The sequence below is a fragment of the Carassius auratus genome, chromosome 31, assembly GCF_003368295.1.
Source record: "Carassius auratus strain Wakin chromosome 31, ASM336829v1, whole genome shotgun sequence".
Lineage (NCBI taxonomy): Eukaryota > Metazoa > Chordata > Actinopteri > Cypriniformes > Cyprinidae > Carassius > Carassius auratus.
The window spans coordinates 12,311,151-12,331,019 of NC_039273.1; the positions used below are offsets into that span (position 1 = coordinate 12,311,151).

The 19,869-nt window shown below is 37.1% G+C and overlaps 1 protein-coding gene across 1 annotated transcript in view; it reads left to right on the forward strand.

Annotated features, from left to right (window-relative positions):
* LOC113050560 (inactive tyrosine-protein kinase transmembrane receptor ROR1-like) overlaps positions 1 to 19,869 on the forward strand; it is a 104,201-nt gene that overhangs the window by 56,759 nt on the left and 27,573 nt on the right. The window lies entirely within an intron of this gene.

Consider the following 19,869-nt stretch of genomic DNA (forward strand, 5'->3'; position numbering starts at 1 on the left):
TCTGTAAAGAGTTTTTTTTTTAAGTAAAACACAATACTGTCAATTACATTCAGAACATTGGAAACCCTGACTATTAGAAAACATCTCTCGGTTGCTTCAGAGGCCATAACATACTAAGTCCAACTCTCAATAACCTTGGCCAAAACAATAAAGAGTTCAACATAAACTGCCAGTTGCAGCAACAAAATAATACATAGTTCAACATAAAGTGTAAAGTCCACGCTAGCTGCTATATGTTTTGCGTTGAGGTGATACTTGAGGCTCGATGTGCTGCAGTGATATGCGAAGCGAACGCTAGTTGGTGCTCCAGTATAATCGGTCCGCCGAAACAAATCCAGTGAGAAACGTTCCGCGGTGCAAAAATAAGTTTTTAAAAATGCAGGAATTTTTTTTTCTGTAATTAATTAATCTTAGTTAACGCGTTATTTTTTGTGTAATTAATTAATCTCAATTAACGCGTTAAAGTCCCGGCCCTAGTAATAACATCATAATTTATTTATACCATGGCACTAAATGATTACCATAATCATATATCATGGTATTAAGATAGCACCTAAGACATGTCAGTGTTAATACCATAGTACTTTTACTGAGACATATTAATATGTGACAAAATCCAATGAAGTAAAATGCTTAGAAGCTTATATTTCTATATACATTGTTACTTCACACACACACACACATACACACACACACACACACACACACACACACACACACACACACATCCTTTCTTTCTTTGTCTCTTGCATCTTCTCTTTTTGCATGTCTAGTGGTTTGGCACTAAAAAGTAGCATTGAAGAGGGAATATATAGTGCACCTAACATAGTTCCACAGAAATGCTAAATTAAAAAAAAATTTGTCTTTTGTTTGTGTGCTTTAGTAGTTGGATGGGCTTTCTGCGCTCCAGTTCTCTCCACCAATTTACTGTAAATCTTCCATTCATTAATCCATCTGTTCTGTGTAATTGTACCATAGGTTATGCAGGAATGTTGGCACCCATTTTGACTTATTTTGTCATATTGCTGCTCTTGCTAAATGCATAGCCTTACTTCTGATAGTCCGGGAAACACAACAAACTTTCTCACTCAGCCATACTAAATTGAATTAGGGTTTTAGCAATTCATTTGGCCAACATTTCTAAGGCAGGTCAACCGTCCTGTGGAAACATGGTGCTCGGATGTTGTTGGCAGGACTTCAGGAAGGTTCATTGCTCTGTGGACTTGTAATTGCACTCTGTGAAGGCAATCTCTTGATGAGCTCTAATGGACCCAGTGCTGCTCTGCGGTGCTGTTCAGTGTCCTACAGGAAGACATTGAGCTTTCGGAGTGCACAAACACACACACTCACACACTCTCAAAGACTTTGTTCTCTAGGGTATTTGCTCAACACAGGGCACAGAGGTGGTACTTCCCGAAACATTTACCCCCAGATTCCACCAGCAGACTTCTTTGGGCCACAACTGAACTTTCCCTAAACAAAAACTTTTTGTGTTCATTCACAAACAGTTTATACCAACGGTGGGTAGATAAATAAGCCTATTAGTTAAGAACTTCAATTATTCAAGGCTATTTTCTGTCTGGATACGCGGGCTTCGATTCTGCCACATGATTACATGAAAGACGCTATGGCCTCTGTTTTACACAATAATAAACAAAACCTTAATTAAGCTTGTGGAGGGAAACCTCAGGTCATACGCAGCTGAGGACAGACATATTTTGCTGAAAAATGAGACCGTATGCTGTGGAAAACAGGAAACTCACTAGCCACGCTCATTCGATATGGCTGATTGTAGTGTTTAGATGCAGATCCAGAAATAGAAAATTTAGTACTGCATCATAGCGAAAATTCAGATGTACAACAGGTGGGCCGTATGCCTTTGTTTCATTTTTAGCTAATTAATTCGGTCTTTTTCAGGCCCAAACTGATTTTGAACATCTTAAAACAGTTATTCCTAAACAGAAGTATGTGTTTGGAAATTTGAGCAAGTTCAAAGGGGCTACTACATGGGGAATCTATAAAACAAAACAAAAACTTGAATAATATTTATACCGGTAAGATTTTTAAGATTTTTTTTCTCACTGAAGCTGCATTTATTTAATCGAAAATACAGTAGAAATATTGATTTACTGCTCAAAAAACATCTCATTTTATTATCAGTGTTGATCTTACTGGACCAAAACCTTTGCGTGGTAGTGTGTATTAAGTAATATTTAAAAAAAAAATATATATTTTTTTTTAATTAAAGAACGTTTTATACAGTGAATTTGCATAGACTATGCTCAGAGTACAATTATACAGTGTTTTTTTTTTTTCCTGTGTTTGTTTTTGTTTTTTACAAAAAGTTTTGTTCAATTTAAACCAGACTACTTTATTAATATTAATGATACTGGAATATGATATGCAGTAAATGAGAAACACATTTTGGTTTGGTGTTGATGAAAGTATACTTGAGCCTTACTGATGGGACTCTGGGGGTACAAAGTTGGGAAACATTGTCCTACGAAATCATTCAGTCTTGTGCTCATGTGAAATCTTGAGCAAGTAGTTTTAATAACAACTGCACGTTTAGACAAAAGCCCCCGCTGAGGTGATGAATCCATTGACTGAGTGAATGGGGGGAAGAGAAAGGACATAAAGGTAAAATATGTGTAGCACAAGGTCTGCTGTAAGATGTTTCTCAGAGTACAATTTATGACTGACCAGGTTGAAAGCGAAATGAGGGATTTTTATTGGGTTAAATGTACTGCTCAGTTCCCAAGAGCTGGGTCACTCTAGAACCATCAGCTTTAGGTATGATGAAGCTTCTTCCCTCCGTCCTGCAGCTGTTAGGAATGCAATGGATGGTTTAATTCATGCAAAACTCTGTCTAGAGAATGACTACAGTGTGTTAGGTTGGATTTATGCCTTTAACAACTTTAAATAGGTGTAAGATTTCATCAAGGGTGCATTAATGTGGTGTACCGTGGTACGATGTTGGTAAAAATGGTACTTGTTACTGAATGATTACCCATTTACTGTGTTAGCTTTCTGAAGATTTGTTGTTGTTGTTCAAAGTTAGTGCTAAGCTATGTGAAACTGAAGACTGGAGTAAGGGCTACTGAAAATGCAGCTTTGCCAATTATATTTTGAAATATTTTAAAATAGAAAACAGTTCCTTTAAATTATAATTATATTTCAGTATTGTACAACACTGATGTAGCGTTTTATAGCATAAAGGGGGCAGTTGTAATGCTACTGAAAAATGTGTAGGGTTCAATATGTAAAAATGTACATAAAAAGAAGAAACGAGTGTGAACTGTGTTCTTCGTCTCTCTTTCTCTTTCTCTGGTCATATGTGACTGATTAGAGGATGGGACAGGGAGAGAAGCGCAGGCTTTGTTTTCCCTCTCTTGGCCTTCTTGGAATTCCAACAGATTTTAAGGGGGCACTCACCCCTCTGTTCCTACTGATCAATGAGACCCTGGAGATGGACAGATGGAGACCCGCCTCCCCTCCCTCCTTAACTCTTCTCTTTCACCACGATTCTCTTTCTCTTGTTCCCTCCCTGTGTCTCTTTTCTCTGACTTGTGTCTGTTTCTCTCTGTGGAGGGAAGACACAAGAGCCCCAGCTGTGGAGTGACTGGACATTTGCTGATTTTGGCAGGGACTTTGTCTGTTTTTGTGCCTTTGATCCATTAGAACTGATTGGGAAAGGGATAGGATCCACAATGGAATGGCCTCTACGACAGCACGTGTGCATATGCGTCCTTGTGTTTGTGTGCTGGAGAAACAGACACAGATTTGCATCTCCCTGGCATGTGATTTGACCTCATGATGTTTTGGTGTTTAAATAAAACCATTACTATGGAAATTGCCCACCAAACCCCCATCTGTTGCACTATATGACCTCACTGAATGTTTGTATCCCAAACCTGTCAAATTATTCAATGTGTTATGTCTGTGGCAATAGTCATCAAAACATTTTTGTAGGCCTTTTGGTTTGCTTATTTGTTTAGATACAGTATAATATATGATGTATCAACATATGATACAACATGTTTACATATAATAATATAAAGAAAAAATTATATTGTATTATATTATATTCAAATCTAAAAAAAAAAAAATGTATTCTCTACCATAGCCTTACACTGCCACTGATGCCCATAAATGTGACAATTTGGAGGAGAAGATAACGTGATTGAAATAGATTAATGAAATTCAAATAGAATGTTGAATAAAATGAGGATCTCTCTCACTCTCTTCACTCTCTTTCTCTCTTGAATTACAGCTAAATTCAGTGCTTTTGGATGATTAGGTGCTTTAAGGCTTTTCTCATAGCACATGTGGAAGTAATATTCACTGTTTTATTTCAAATAACATAATCTTTATACTTCAACAGAGCTTTAATATTTCCATAAAACTAATGAGTCACAACTGAGCGAATAGGTCCTGGTGTATTTGACAGTACAGACCATTTCATGAAGACAAAATGAAATCACTTCAGTTTTAATAAACAAAGGCATTTTCAGGTTCATGACCTCTTAACTTAGTCTCTTGCTTTAATATAAAGTTTGAAAGCATTTTACTGTATCAATTCATAACACATAATTGGTTAGCATAGAAGTTGTGTGTGTTAATACACTTGTTTCAAATGGGCCTATCATCATATCAAAGCCTGGGCACGGGAGTTTGTTTATGTTGAAATCATGCAGAATGAATGCAATGAGATTCAGAGCACTGACAGTTCATTGGCACAGCTGTGCTCTGTATCCTCTCAGCACATTAGTACTAGACCAGAGAGTGGTCATCTAGTAAAAGATTGATGCGCATGCACTTCCCCTTATCATATTCTGCAAAAATATTTACTAAATATTGTTATATTGTTCATATAATTTAGTTCATTTAGTTATTCGGGCACAACACATCCTGTACGGCAGCTGTGCATTTTCTCTTGTTATCTATTGTGAATTAATTTTATTATAACTCACACTACCATTTAAAAATGTTACTTATTCTTTTTTTTTATGTAAATTTTTTTTGTCGTTACAAATGCTAAATTTATTTGACCAAATTTGTGGTATCTGTTAAAACCCTAATATTGTGAAATATTATTGCAAGTTTAAAAAAGATATATATATTTTAATATATTTTCAAATGTAATTTATTTCTGTGGCAAGCTGACTTCTCTTATTATTATCAATGTTGAAAACAGTTGCTGATGCTTTTCTCAGTATTCTTTGATGAATAAAAATTTCAAAGTAATATATATATATATATATATATATATATATATATATATATATATATACTTTTTTGCATACAGTCTTTATTCAATTTAATGCATCTTTTGGGGGCTTTGTTCCCTCTTTCACACATTAGCGTGTCTGCACCTCCTCAGATCCCCACACCACCGAGCAGGAGTCATGAGGGGGGTCACCAGACATCCTATGCCTGCTTTGACCTGGCTGTCTCTCAGGAGAAGAGAGGTCAAGGCAACCATTTTAGGGTTCAAGGAGTGATGAATGACTAGCGTTCCTGTTCTGTCATAAAGTGGTGTTCAGTTTGACCTTATTCACAATGGCTTTATTTATTTTTATCTGAGGTGGGACTATGCTATGTTAGATTAGTTTTAAGATTAGATTAGCAAAATAACTGTAATCCCTAATTTTGTTATGCACCTGGAATATTAACTCAACTCCACCACATTGTTAGTCTTCAAGCTGACAGCTCTAGTGCGCTTTTGGAGCGGAATGTATCCTCCTTATGCGGCTCATTAGTTAGCATCAATGAGCGTATGATATAAGTCCATTAGAAATGCCATCAGGTTCTAATATTTTGCAGTTCTGTCGAGCAGACCTCTATCGAAACCGCAGTGTATTTCATTCTGCTTTTGTCTTCCTGGAACTATTTGGCGATTTCATAATGACAAGGAAAGAGAGAGAGACCAAAACATGTGAAAGAGAAAGGAAAAGTGGTGGATGAATCAAAGAAGATGAGAGACCACAGGCCGGTGATGGCTTGAGCAGGGCCGAGCTTCTTGAGGCAAGAGGCTGGCAGATGAACACATTCCACCAGGTTAATTTATGAGCTCCTGTGAGCTGACTAATCCACGCTGATGCATCATGGAGGGGAACAGACTGATTGCATAACAGACCACCATTCACCATTTATCTTCATCACCGTTGTGCTTTCCTCTTGATTTCCTTGTCACTCATCTTAATCCCATGTCTGGTGTCAGTCCATCTGTTTTCATTTGTTAGTTAGTGGCGCTTGCTAGAGCTGCTAGTATTACCTATACTTAAGGAGCTTTAAAACTTTTTGAACTTTGGCACAGATATGGTTGATACCTTGTTTTGAAGTCATGGTTCGGTATGTTTTATGAACTGGCAGGAGGAAAGCAAAACATAAAATTGCTATTTGTTTTATTTATTTGTTGACTAGACAATGGATTACTGAATAAACTATGGCCCTGACTGCATCACACTCTTTAGTTGATGTTGTTTTAAATTTGGGGAAAATAGTGTTTCCACTTTCGGATGCAAAATATATTAGAATTTTTTATATATATATATTAGTCACAGTTATTGCTCTGTTGTTCTATTGCATTTGATCTGTTAGATGTGCATTCTTCTTTTAAGGAAGTCTGTGAAGTTTAACAGAGACTCACTTACTGTCAGAATGAGCCTTTATGCAAAATGGAAAGGCTTATTAATATAATAAATATAAATATGAAAGAAACAACCTATTCTATCAACCAACCAGAACAAGGGTTTTCCACAGAAAAGTACTATTGTTTTTTTTTTTTTTTTTAGGGCTGTCAAAGTTAACTTAATGGAGTTGTTTTTCTTTTTATTACTACTTCAATCTGCTTTCTGGAGACTAAATGTATTATACTGACAGCATTAATAACAGTAAGGAAAAAATATAAATAGCTTTGTGTGAAAAAATGATCTCAGATGTGCTGTCAGCCTAAATTAAATATTTAGTATTTACAGATAACTTATGTAGAGTTTATTTACAGTTTGCTAATGTAAAATAAATTTGGAAGCAGTTGATTTTTTATTTATTTTTTTGTCTTTACTATATAACGCACTTCATAACATACTTTAACATAATCATAACATAACATAATCAGACTTAATATTCTTCTTGCATTAAATGTATTAGAGAATGGGTCTGTATGCATGAAAATTTGTTATATCTGCCTTAATGTTTTAGGAAGAGTGTCCCCTGCAAGATTATCATATTTGTGGGTCCTTGGAAAGAAAATCCAGTCTTTCTTTCTCATTCACCCAATACATGCACAACCCCCCTCTACCGCTTACATGAGACTTGATAAAACAGTCTTCCAGAAGTAAAGGGGGAAGTGGGAGTTGCTGTCATGGGAGCAGCGGCCTCTGTAGACTATCAGCGGTGGCTGCGCATTTCAAAGACTGTATGTGGACAGCCTTAAACCTCTGAGCAGCTTTTCCAGATGTGCAGAATCAAAGGCATTGCTGCACATCAGTCCCCCCCAACCCCCAGAGAGCCTGAGAAACTCTAAATGTAATGCGAAGGACCCAGAATGGGTTAAAGTATTGCTCATCATATCACTGAAAGGGCACTTTGGTTCAATTTACTTAAAATACTAACTGCTGTGTGCATGTTCCACATGAGGCTGCAAAAATGTATCAGTCCACTCTACGATTAAAGACAAGCCAATTTAAGGCATACAGACTTTGTGCCCTTGCTAAAATGTGAGCTATTTGGCTTTATTATGGAGCGATAAGACTGTCTCAACAGAGATTTCGTCCATATGAGCCATTCAAGTTATCTTAACGTGAATCTCAATGGTAATCGTTTATGTGATCATTCTGATAGCTTTCAGGCATTTAAATGGCCGTGAGAACTGTAAGAATAAGGTCATCAGAATGTCGTTGGTGGTGGCTGATTCATTATTTCAAAATACATAAGATAAAAGTCAAGTCACCTTTGTTTATATCATGCTTTATACAATAAAGACTGTTTTAAAACAGCTTCATAGTAATAAACAGGAAAATAACAGAATCAGTTATGAACTTACTGTGAACAATACTGTCATACTCTAGCTCAATTCAGTGCAAGTTTTGTTCTCATCTCAAATTGATAAATTTACTGAAATTCATTATGTCGTTTCAAAGGGATGGCGGTTTGCAACAGCATCTCTAAACGATTCTGTCGCTTGCCCTTCCATTAGCTGTGTTTTGTTATTCTGTCTGGTTATGATCCCGTAGATATGCTTTTGTTCAAAATCCATTGGATGCGCTAGGACTATGTAACTGTAATTGAAGTCATACTTTAAAAGCAGTCTTAAAAAATGCTTTGTTGTATCTCCAAAAACTGCTTGTGCTAATTCCACAAGACTTATTTTGCTACAAAGACAGAACGCTCCAGTAGACAATATGTGTCCATGCATAAGTTGCCCCCCCCCCCCATCTAATCTATTTCCTTGAAAATCTGTCCCTGGTTCTAGAGCCTCTCTCTGAGGAACATATGATCCATGAAGGCATGTGATAACATCAGAACAGCAATATTAGTGTAAACATCTTCCATATGCTATCAGATGCTGGCTTCATCTACAGCCAAGGATGCGTATTCCATCCTGTGTTGTTGCTCTATTGAGGGACAGACTCATTAGAACTGGAAGAGTTAGCATTTGATCATATCAAGGCTTTGTCAAGACACCCTGAAGGGGGTAGAGCTGTCAGGTTGGGATAGATTTAGTACATGTGAACCTGCATGTGTCCCCAATTACACAGATGTAAATGGATGGTTCCAGACCATGAGCTGAGGTGGAGGTGCTGAGGGGGAATAAAATGGCTAATAAAGGCCAGACCCGCTCGCTCTCCAGACCAGTCTGCACTGGACCAAGCCTCCCCTAGTTGCCTGCACATTATTAACAATTTAAAACAGTGACATATAGAATTATTCCAGTCTGGTATATTGATGGAGCAGCAGAAATAGGAGCAATATGTTGTGGGTTTTTTGCAGAATGTCAGCAAGATAGGACGTCTCACAGCTACTGTAGTTGTGACAGGAAATGAGGTGATACAAAATGGATCTTTTTTGTGGTCTCTTTTTCTCTCTGTGACTTTGATTCTGACCTATACTGCAATTCAGAAGTTTGTGGTCAGTAAGATTTTATAATGTTTTGAAAGAAGTCTCTTATGCCCACCAAGGCTACATTATTTGATCAAAAATAGAGTTAAAACAGTTAAAACAGTATTACAAATTGTCAGTGTTACATTATAATTAAGAAATCATTTCTAATATGGTGATTTACTGCTCAAGAAACATTTCTTAATGTTACCAGAGTTGTAAAAAGTTCTGTTTTGTTGAAATCGTGATCTGCATTTTTGCAGGATTCTCTGATCAGTAGAAGGTTCAAGGGTTTGCCAGGCACCATTTTTGGGGTGCCCTTAAAAAACAAAGACTGTACCATTTTGTTTCTGTCTACTGCCTATAACACCACAAAAGAGTTGAGAAGAGTTTTGACTTTGTGCTCTCTGGTGGTACCAAAAGCCACTCATCATTTGCATTTATGGCTCATTTGATTCGCTCAAGAGCTTCCATGACCAGACCTTTCAGACTTAAGTGCCCATGAGCAAAGATGGGAGCAGGCAGGTCTTCTGGGACTCCTGTCCTATTGGATTTCCTTCCATCTGGACTTTGTTCCTGCTGTTTACTCTATGTACCCATCTTGTGCTCATTTCCTCTTGAAGTCAAGTTCTCTGGAGAGTCCACTTAGTTAATGCTTCATTAAGATCTACTCTTAACTTGCTTGTAGGTCCCAGAGTTGAGTCCTGTAGTCTGTTCTCTCGACTGCTAGATCATATTCATTAATATATATATATATATATATGTATTTTTTTGTTTTGTTTTTTTTCCTATTTGGTCTGAGTTTTGTGTTGAGATTTAATATGATCTTGTTTTCTTTCGTCATTGTTTTCCTATTCATATTAAAGTGCATAAGATTTTCCTCACGGCACTCTTTTTATGTAAAGATATAGTCATGTATTGAAAATCCATTGAAATCTTATAACATTTAAAAAAAATTAAATGACAGAATTGATTGTGTTAGTTTAAATGGATGGAAAAAGAGTTTATTTAACAAAATGATGAAAACATTTTTTAACATGTACATAAGCTTATACACACACCCATGACTCATCCCTCATCGTTCTGGTTGTTTACAGCCCAATGTTTAACCAGAACCAGGCTTCCCCCACATCATCACTCACTGTTCTTGTTTCAGTGCTGCCATGTTCACCCCATGAATACACAGGCATATGAAATGATTTCCTATAACCGGAATTCATTTATCTGCTGTATATGACAAACAGCTACATACATCCCGAGTCGTAATCAATTGGTGATCACACTGATATAATTTAAAAAGAATGATAAATGGAGAATGACATCTTCTGAAATAGTCATGAAAGAAAAATGACCTTTTATTAATTGTATTTTATTTAAAAAATGTAAAACATTGAGTTTTTTTTTTAAAGACAATCTAATTAGTTCTGTATAATACTCATCCTATGATTATTTTCTGTTGAAAACCACTGAAGTGCATACTAGACTAGATACTAGACTTTTTTTTAAACAAGTCTCCATCTGGCAATCTACTTGTCTTCAAACAGCCAGAGACGCAAGTTTCATTAAGACTGGAATCCCACTGACAAATCCTCAGTATTAGGAGCCAATTGCTGAGGAAGAGTCTGCTCCTCAAATACTAGTCTCTTTCTGTCTCTGATTTCTGATGAAATATGTGTTTGGGTGTGGAATACCAACTTTGCTCTCTTTTAGATGCAAGTAATTTCAAAGCAGCAATATGCTTTCATTTAGTGACCCTTCTTATTAATGTATATTAATAAACTTATTCTGTCTCTTGTGCATATACTGTCTTCCTCATTATGTCAGCTGAAGGTTCTCTGGAATTCTGCAGCTTATTTCTGTAACCCTTGTGGGCTGTTCTATCAAGAGACCGTCCGTATAATTGACAGAAGAGAAAGCTGGAGGCAGCCAAAGCTGTAGACATCCCACTGGCATTTTCTCCGAAGCTGGCTAAGCAACAAGAGGAAGACTGGGCTGGTAGAAAAGAGAAATAATAAATGGATGTATGTTTTACTGGAAACATAGCTGGTTCTGGCTCGTAATCTGGCTATTTTGCCGTGACTGTCACACCATTGGTCAGGTGACACAGACATAGTATCTAGGCTCTTAAACCCACAGATGTTTTCCATTCTGTCTGGGCAGACTTGTGAATAGTGCCGTGCGGCCATCAGTGGATCATGTTTAAAGACAAATGCCTTGTATTGATCAATGTCCGAATGTTTTATGTGATTAGTTTCCCAGTAGTGTTTTTATGGATATGTATCAATGAAGCAGTTCTGGGAACTAACAACTTCAGCAAACACATTCCTAAGTTTCCACGCAAAATAGTGCCTGGTGCTTATAGCGTTACACATCGCCCATGACTTATCTGTCATACTTGTCTCCCATTTCCCAGCTGCAAGATTTACCATAAATCAGGGAGATTCACTTTTGCATAAAGGCGAGGAAGTAATCCTTTGGAAAAGGAGTTACAAGCACATGGAGACACCTTTATGCTAAATAAATCGACCCAAGCGATTTATTTTTATTCGATTGTGGGTTTTCTTGGCCAAGTAAATGGATTATCTCAAATAGTATTCTCCTATTTAGGGTATTAAACCTCTTTTGAGTCGGAACTGTGGTCTTGATGATCGGCTTTAAGAATGGTGGGCCCTGAAAATTGCAATGCTGTGGCATGTAGTCCATATCTGCCAGCTTTGAAGCCATCTGTGTGCTTTTTTGTTGAAAATGTTTTTTTAAGCACATATCATATGCACATTTAAAATGCAAATATCCCACCACATAAAAGTATAAAAGTACATTCAATATTTTGAATGTGAATTCTTACAGATAATATCTTAATATAACCTCTCATCAGTACAGTTTAAGGATCTAGAGTCCAATTGAGTAGCAACAGGTGCAGCATGGGGGCTTGAGTCCTGGATATGAAGAGACAACTCTGCAGCATCACTGGCAGTCCTCAAACACTTTGTCTTGTCAGTGTCGTTTTCTGCAATCATCCCTTAGGCAGAAGACAATCATTGCTTTTAAACGGTTTAAGATGTTCCACAACTTAAATCCAACTGGCTTGATTTGTTCATTACACTCTCCCTATTTCTATCTTACGGAAAGACTGAGGAAAGCGTTTAGAATTTCTGATCATGAGGATTTGGATCAAACCCCGAGCCTCCCGTGATGTTTAATCCGTAACGACATTGTAAATTGTCCCACATTATCCGGGGCATCTCCTGTTCTTATCCGTCCTAAACTCAAGGTTGCTGAGTTGCTTTAGTGAAAATCTATGTGAGTTTCATACGGGACCTTTGGAATACTGACTAGCTCTCACAGTGCTGTTGCCAATCACACGGTACGTGTCTTTCTCTCTTTACCTGAGATCATGCTTGTGTCCAGATTCTGATAATGCAAGTGGAGCCTGTTTCATGCCGGTGGAGGATTTCAGCATGTTGTCAGTCACTGGGGGATTGCTTTCTCCTGGCTGTCAGCTGAAAACAAATGACTTCTACAGTAGGTGGTAACCAGAAAAGCACATTCCCAAATGCTCCTGTGAGATCTCAGAGTGAACTTATATTCCCAGAGATTGCGTTTTGTGATTACACAAGTCATTAAATGGTAAAGTAATATCACGTTCGTGACGTGTTGCATGTCTGACCAAATATCACTCCAGGCCCCTGAAATTAGACCGTAGGTAAATGATGCACCGGCTTTGAAGTGGTTCGTTTCCTTTCAGGAATATGCTAATCTCTCCCTGATGATCTTGATTGCAGGAGATGTCCTGATATAATACCCATCAGCCTGTTTGCTGGACTGCTGTTTCAGCAACACATTAGCCTGCGCTGGGGTTGCAGCTTTGAAACTGTTGCTTGCCAAGCTACTCATAATTTAGAGTAGTTCAACTACAGCCAACCGGCTCCTGAAAAAGTAGTTGGCTACACTACAAGCTACTAATGAAAAATGTTATAAGCTGCTGATCATTTAAAGTAGTTAACCTGCTGCCAAGCAACTCATTGGAAAATGAAGCTACTCACAAAAAAGCGATGTAAATGGAAAATAGTTAAAGGGTCAGTTCATACATACACACACTGCTGTTCAGAAATTTGGGGTCTGTAAGTTTTGTTTACTTTTCCAAGAAATGTGTACTTTTATTTAGGAAAGACGCATTAATACATTTCTGAAATACAGTGGGTATAGAAAATAATCAGATGTAACACCAGCATTTCAGAAATAAATTAATTAATAAGGATCACCCCGCTCATAAAAATTACTTGTTAAAAAAAGATTATGTAAAATGCTTTTCCTTATATAATTCACTAGTACTAATCTGACATTCCAGTGTTACATATTTACAAAAAGTTTGAACTCTTTCAAGATGGCTTAATGAAGCTGTTACTAACACAATACTAATGTGCTGTATTGTTTGCTATACTGTTTTTCACATGTAATATATGTTATATTATATATTATATACTCCACTGTACTAATTTTGGCAGAAACGTAAACAAAACTTTGCTCTAACCAATAATCTCTTACGAGGACTATTAAAAAAAGAAAGAAGCTTTTTAGAGCTGATGTCCATTGTTTCCAAGCTAAGTACTTTTACCCTGGAGCTAATGTTAGCTCATTCCCTTTAGCTCCCAGGAGGGCCGCCCAGCGGTGGGCCTGGCTGTTGTCTTGCTAAGGAGGGCTAACCAGAGGAGAGACTACCTTTTAGCTGCATCAGAGGCTGTGTTCTGCTCTGGTGTTTGTTGTGCTAATGGGAAAGTTCCTTGTATTACAGTGTCCATGGCCAGCGCTCACCCTGGTTCATTGCCCAGTCTCCAGCCTGTCTACACCTGGTCTATACCGGGCCATCTGGGTCCCTGGAGACTGAACAGAATTATCACGTTACAGCTCGGCTTCCTGAGACAGGACGGTGGGGTAGATGGTGGAGGATTTGGGGGTAGCTTGGTTCCTGTTCCCCTTAGTGCACTCGGGTGTAGTTATTCAGGTGGAGTCTTGTTGATCCTTTAATTTATGGATCAGGTGACACCTGAGAAGGTGAAACAGCCATGGTCCTCTACCATGGATCTTCTCCATCTCTCTTTCATTCAGACAGGAGGTTTACTCTCATGTCTGAGGTGGGTATTTGCTCAAGGGTTGTGACAGTAAAGGAAACACCTAGCGAAGCATTTGGGCCGGGATCAGCACCCACCTCCAAACACACAATAGTTTATAGTCAGAATCATTAGCATGAGCTGTTCCCTCACATTATCCCTGTCATTAAAAAGCTTTATTTTGTCCCTGGCCCCAGCTACACTAGCTTCACATTTTCCATTCACATCCAAGTGCTGATGTAATTATGCTAATAACACATTAGAGTCGACAGGCAATTGTTGGATCCAAGGAAGATCCAGCTACTCTCTTTAAAGACTCAGCCAGCTGTTTTTATTTAATTGCTTGAAGGAGACCTTATAATTAGATAGTGACAGAGCAATTATGACCTCATTATTTATTACACTTAAAGACTTTGTTCATTTCCAAACTTTCATTTACTTAGCGTCAGTAGTGCCTTTTTGTTGCTTTGTTTAGAAAATATCTGCCAAGAACATATAGGTCTGTCTGTCTGTCTGTCTTTCTATGTATCTATGTATCTATCTATGTATCTATCTATCTATCTATCTATCTATCTATCTATCTATCTATCTATATATATATATATATATATATATATATATATATATATATATATATATATATATATATATATATATATATATTAGGGGTGTAACGATACGCGTATTCGTATTGAACCGTTCGGTACGACGCTTTCGGTTCGGTACGCGGTACGCATTATGTATACCGAACGGTTCGTTGGAGTAATTAATTATATTTGAAAAAAAAAAAAAAAAGAGAGAGAGAGAAATATAATGATATGCGTTCAACAAGGTAGCCCAATAACCCAAACAATGTAACAGGCAACGCCCCTGACACTCCCGAAGAAGAAAAAAACACCATCTTATATGTTTATGTTAGGCGCTCGCTCACTCAATACGCGCTGAAGGCTCGTTGCAAAATAGCCAATGCGTTTAACAGACTAGAAATGAGAAGATCCTCCAATAACCAACAGGTCTGGTGTTTGGGTGCACTTTGGATTCCCTTTAAGCTATAATGGTGATGGCAAGAGAGTGGTGGATAAAAAAACAACGGTATGTCGCATCTGCAACATGACAGGGTAACGTTACACCAGCGGGAATAAAAAAAAAAAAAAAAAAAAAACACCAGCGTGAATATCTGGGATATATGCGTCAGTACTATCTGGGAAAAGACGAAAAAAAGGAGAAACATGCACGCAGCAAACTATCCCTGCAGCATTTAGACACTATAGCTTACAGGGAATCCAACCCAAACACCAGACCTGTTGGTTATTTTAGGATCTTATATTTCTGGTCTGTTAAAGGCATTCGACATTTTGCAACGAGCCTTCATCGCGTGCTGAGTGAGCGAGCGCCTTAGGGGCCGTTCACATATCGTGCCTAAAAACGCATGGAAAACGCTAAGCGCGTCTTTCTCCTCCTTTCCAAAGCACTCGGGCAGAAGCGCTCATGAGTCTTTGCTAAGCAACAATGACGTGCTCTCTCCATGAGACGCGGAAATTTCAGCGAAGGATAAATGGATTTGCAGCTCTAAAAATCGCTTGCAGTAGCTCTGCTACTAAATTTATTTCAAAATTGCAATCCATATACAACTATGATCAGCTGATCCTTCATCTTGGCTGAGCTCTCAACGTTGTTACGGGAAAGGATGAAGCTGATTGGTTAGTTCTTGTCACATGACCCGCGGTGCGCTTGCGGCATTCTGAAAAGTTGAGATGTTTTTACATTTTGCTGTATCTAAAACGTATCGAACCGAACCGAACCGAACCGAACCGTGACATCAGTGTATCGTATCGAACCGAACCGTGAATTTTGTGAACCGTTACACCCCTAATATATATATATGTGTGTGTGTGTGTGTGAAAGAGTGAAGAATAGTGAAAATCAAGATCTTCATCTGTGTTTATATAATATATACAGATATACACTATACATTATACACTTATTATACAATAAATGAGGAGAAAGAGCATAATGCAGATACCAGATGGAAACCTACAACCATTATGTACTTTCAGATGCATAATTATTGCGAATGCTGTACCAGAGGCTTTCCTGTGCCTTCTAACTCGATTTTTCAGGTGTACTGCTTTTTAAGGTCATAATTAACAAATGTTCCCAATTAAAGCTTTCTTTGTTGTTTGGCAACATTAGAAAGTTAATCTCCAAATTACACTGCAATTTGCCTAATATTTCATGATTAGCTAATGATGGGTAGCTTGCAGATGTGGACGAACTGCAAAAAACTGCATTTCATCTGTTTTGATATATTCAGCTCACCAACAGTTTAAATTTATCTTAAATCGGGCTATCATTTGAGAAAAAAAAAAAAACCTTAATGCTTAACACATATATTTTTAGATGATCCTAATTTGGGGCCACACTTGACTCAGATGTAAGTGACAGGTCATGCCATAATGAGTAATTGTCATAATGTAATGAGAACAGATGAAGTGAGCTTTCATAGAAACATCACTAATGAGTGTAATTCGCATTTGGAGTCAATGTCTTCGTGGAAGGGGCATTGAACCACCTGCCCCTGCAGCTGCTGGTCTTTACCCCAGCAACGGTAGCATGTGGTGGTTTGGGTGTGTGTGCGCACACACTATCACACAAGACTGTTCATTGGCTCTAACAGGTGTGTGTGTATATCACCAGCTCATTAAAGTGGCATGTTTTTTAACACCAGGCATATTTAACATTAAATTAACACCCAGTTAATGTAATAACATCTCTGTGTTCACACTTTGACACCTCTCTTTCTCCATGCTTTCACTCTCTAGCTGTGATATTTGTGTATTTATTGCACACCGCCACTAGAGCTCTGTAAAAATAAAACCTAGGGGGCTTCTTCGTTGCCTATATGTGCAGCTGACTTCTAAGACACCATCGTATCTTTCATGGAACATCATAAGTGAATGATTAGGAACGCTCTACACAGACAGTAACTTTAGCAGAAATAAGTTTCGCATTAGCATTTTCTTCATCTAACTGGATTATGCACTAATAATAACATGCAAATATTAGGTAAAGTAATATGTTATTATTTTTTATATTCTCTAAAGTATGCTAAACTATTTTTTTTAAATTATACTGGACTGGTTAATGCTAATTTTTTTCTTTTAAATCTAAGTTTATTACTATACATTTAAATTCAATTTAATTTAAAATTAATTAAGTAAAAGTGTTTTTGTTGTTGTTGTTGTTGTTGTTGAATAAACAAATCATGTCACTATACATTCTGGGATTTCCTTCCACAAGTAATCCTACTTTTTAAGAGACCAGTGAGGCTGTAAAAGAGCAGTATATATTGTTATTTGTGTAATATTTCTGAATGATCATCCCGGAATGGAAGCACACCTGTCTGATTTTGGCATTCATGGAACTAGGTAGAGCGAGATGTCCACAAAAAGTGACCCCGCCCCCACGCTGTAGTTCCAGCAGAGCTCTGAGCCTGTCAGCACACTGGAGATTTATCCTCCAATGTGAGCCCAGTCAGCAGGGAGTCTGTGTGATCCATTACCAGAACTCTACTTTACATATGGATGCACTCATGCACACACTGTGTGAGCATGTGTTTGCTTTGGTAGTCATGTTGACTGAAGTCTTTGTTTTCAAGGTTATAAGAGTGTTTGTGCATTGTTTGAGTGTTTACTTGAGATTACCAAATGGCTTTTTAAAGCAAGTCAGTCACTTTGCACAGCAGTCATTGGTTACACTTTATTTTAATTTGTCCTTTTTACAGTCTTTGTAATTATACATTTATTTAATTAACTGCATGTACTTACTATATGGTTAGTGTTAGGATGAGGGTTTGGCGGAGGGTTACTTGAATATAATTATGCATAAGTAATTGTTATAATGGTGAGTGCATGTAACGTGTAACAAAGACACATTTAGATAAAGTGTGTTACCCAGCCATCTTGAAAAACTACCGTAATCACATTGTTTATTACAGCAAGTTGTTTCCCTTTGCTGCTGTCTTGGTAATTGACAGATATTTTGTAGCCTTTAGAAATAATAATGTTTTGTTTTAAAAATACTTACAAGAGCTTTTTTAAAACCTGCAGATGATTTTATATTAATGACATAAAAGGCCATTTAAAGAGAGTGAACTTTGAGTGGCTCTTAGCTCAATTTAAAGTACATTTTATATCTGTATTTTAAAGAAATACACTTATTTTGTTGACTGTATGTTACAGTAAATACAGCAAAAGTTAATAAAACATAATGTTGAAAAGCAAAGGTATTTGCTAAACTTTTACTATAATGTGTCATTATCATTATAAAATAAATAGACAAAATTGCTATCAAATACTTAGATTGGGGCTGTGTGGACATGTTCCTGCAGGTTTAGGTCCAGCCCTAATTATGCAGACCTGAACCAGCTGATCAAGTTCTTCAGATTCTTTAGCTAAAATCATATAAATCTGCATAGACTAGGAAAGCTTATATGCTCTAGACTAAATCAGGTCATGTCTTTAGCAATATGGTGATTGTAAATGTTTACATGTATGTATAGTTAGTAGTTACAGTGTTGGAATTTTTCCAATCATTAATTTGAATCTTTCTCCTTTTTTGTACCATCTCTGGCTAAGCATACACATGTAAAAAAGGGAGAGAAATGAACTATTTCCGTACATTCATTGAGCACCTTGCACCTTTTTTCGGACTCCTGTACTGCCCCAGTCCATTGTTTATTGTGTTCTGTAGTAAAATGATGAAAATATCCCTGATCTGACTCAAAGGGGGCCATTGTAAGACGAGCATCACTGACTCTAAACCTGTCAACACTTGCCCATATTGTTCTGCTACACTGTAATAAACTGTCCTTTATACAGTAACAAGCCTGTAATCTTCTTATATTATAGGCAGTTTTACCTGCACGCTCCTGAACACACAGAGTGCTAATAGCAACATGACTCTCTCTTTAATTTCACATTCTTGCTATATGTTTTATAAATTTCATACAATTGAATTGAAACCAAGATGAACTGAAAATGACAGAACTGTAAAAAAAAGTTAGAATCAGCTTATATATATATTATATACTATATATCCATAATGCGAAACTTTTTGTCAGTTAATCTTAAAAATCTTGTATTTCTTGTCTTAAAATCTAAATTCAATTGGGACACTTTGACAAAGTAGAGAGAACAGGGCCCCTATGTAAGGCAGACTAGTCTTACATCATCCTGAAGAGGTTTATTTTGCAATAATGACTGGCTCACTGTATATTATCTCACTTATTACATGGCTATCTGTTCAATAAACTGCTCCGCTACAGAAAAAAAAGCCTCCCTGTGAGGCTTTACGGGGATAATTTAGAAATTAGTTTTCATGACTGGTATTTTGTTAAATGTCAGAATATCTTAGCAACTGCAGAACAATACATTAAATACCACTCAGCGCACTTTAGCAAACGCATAGGTTATATGTGTTTGTTTTAAAATTATTCTTACATATGTAGCTATGGTATTACCATAGTAACCTATTTATTTTAAATATGCTGTATCGGTTTAAATATGGCACTATTAACATGTATTTATTAATGCATATGTTTTAAAGTACCTTTGTATAGACAACTATTACATTGTCTGTACCATGATAACACATGGTC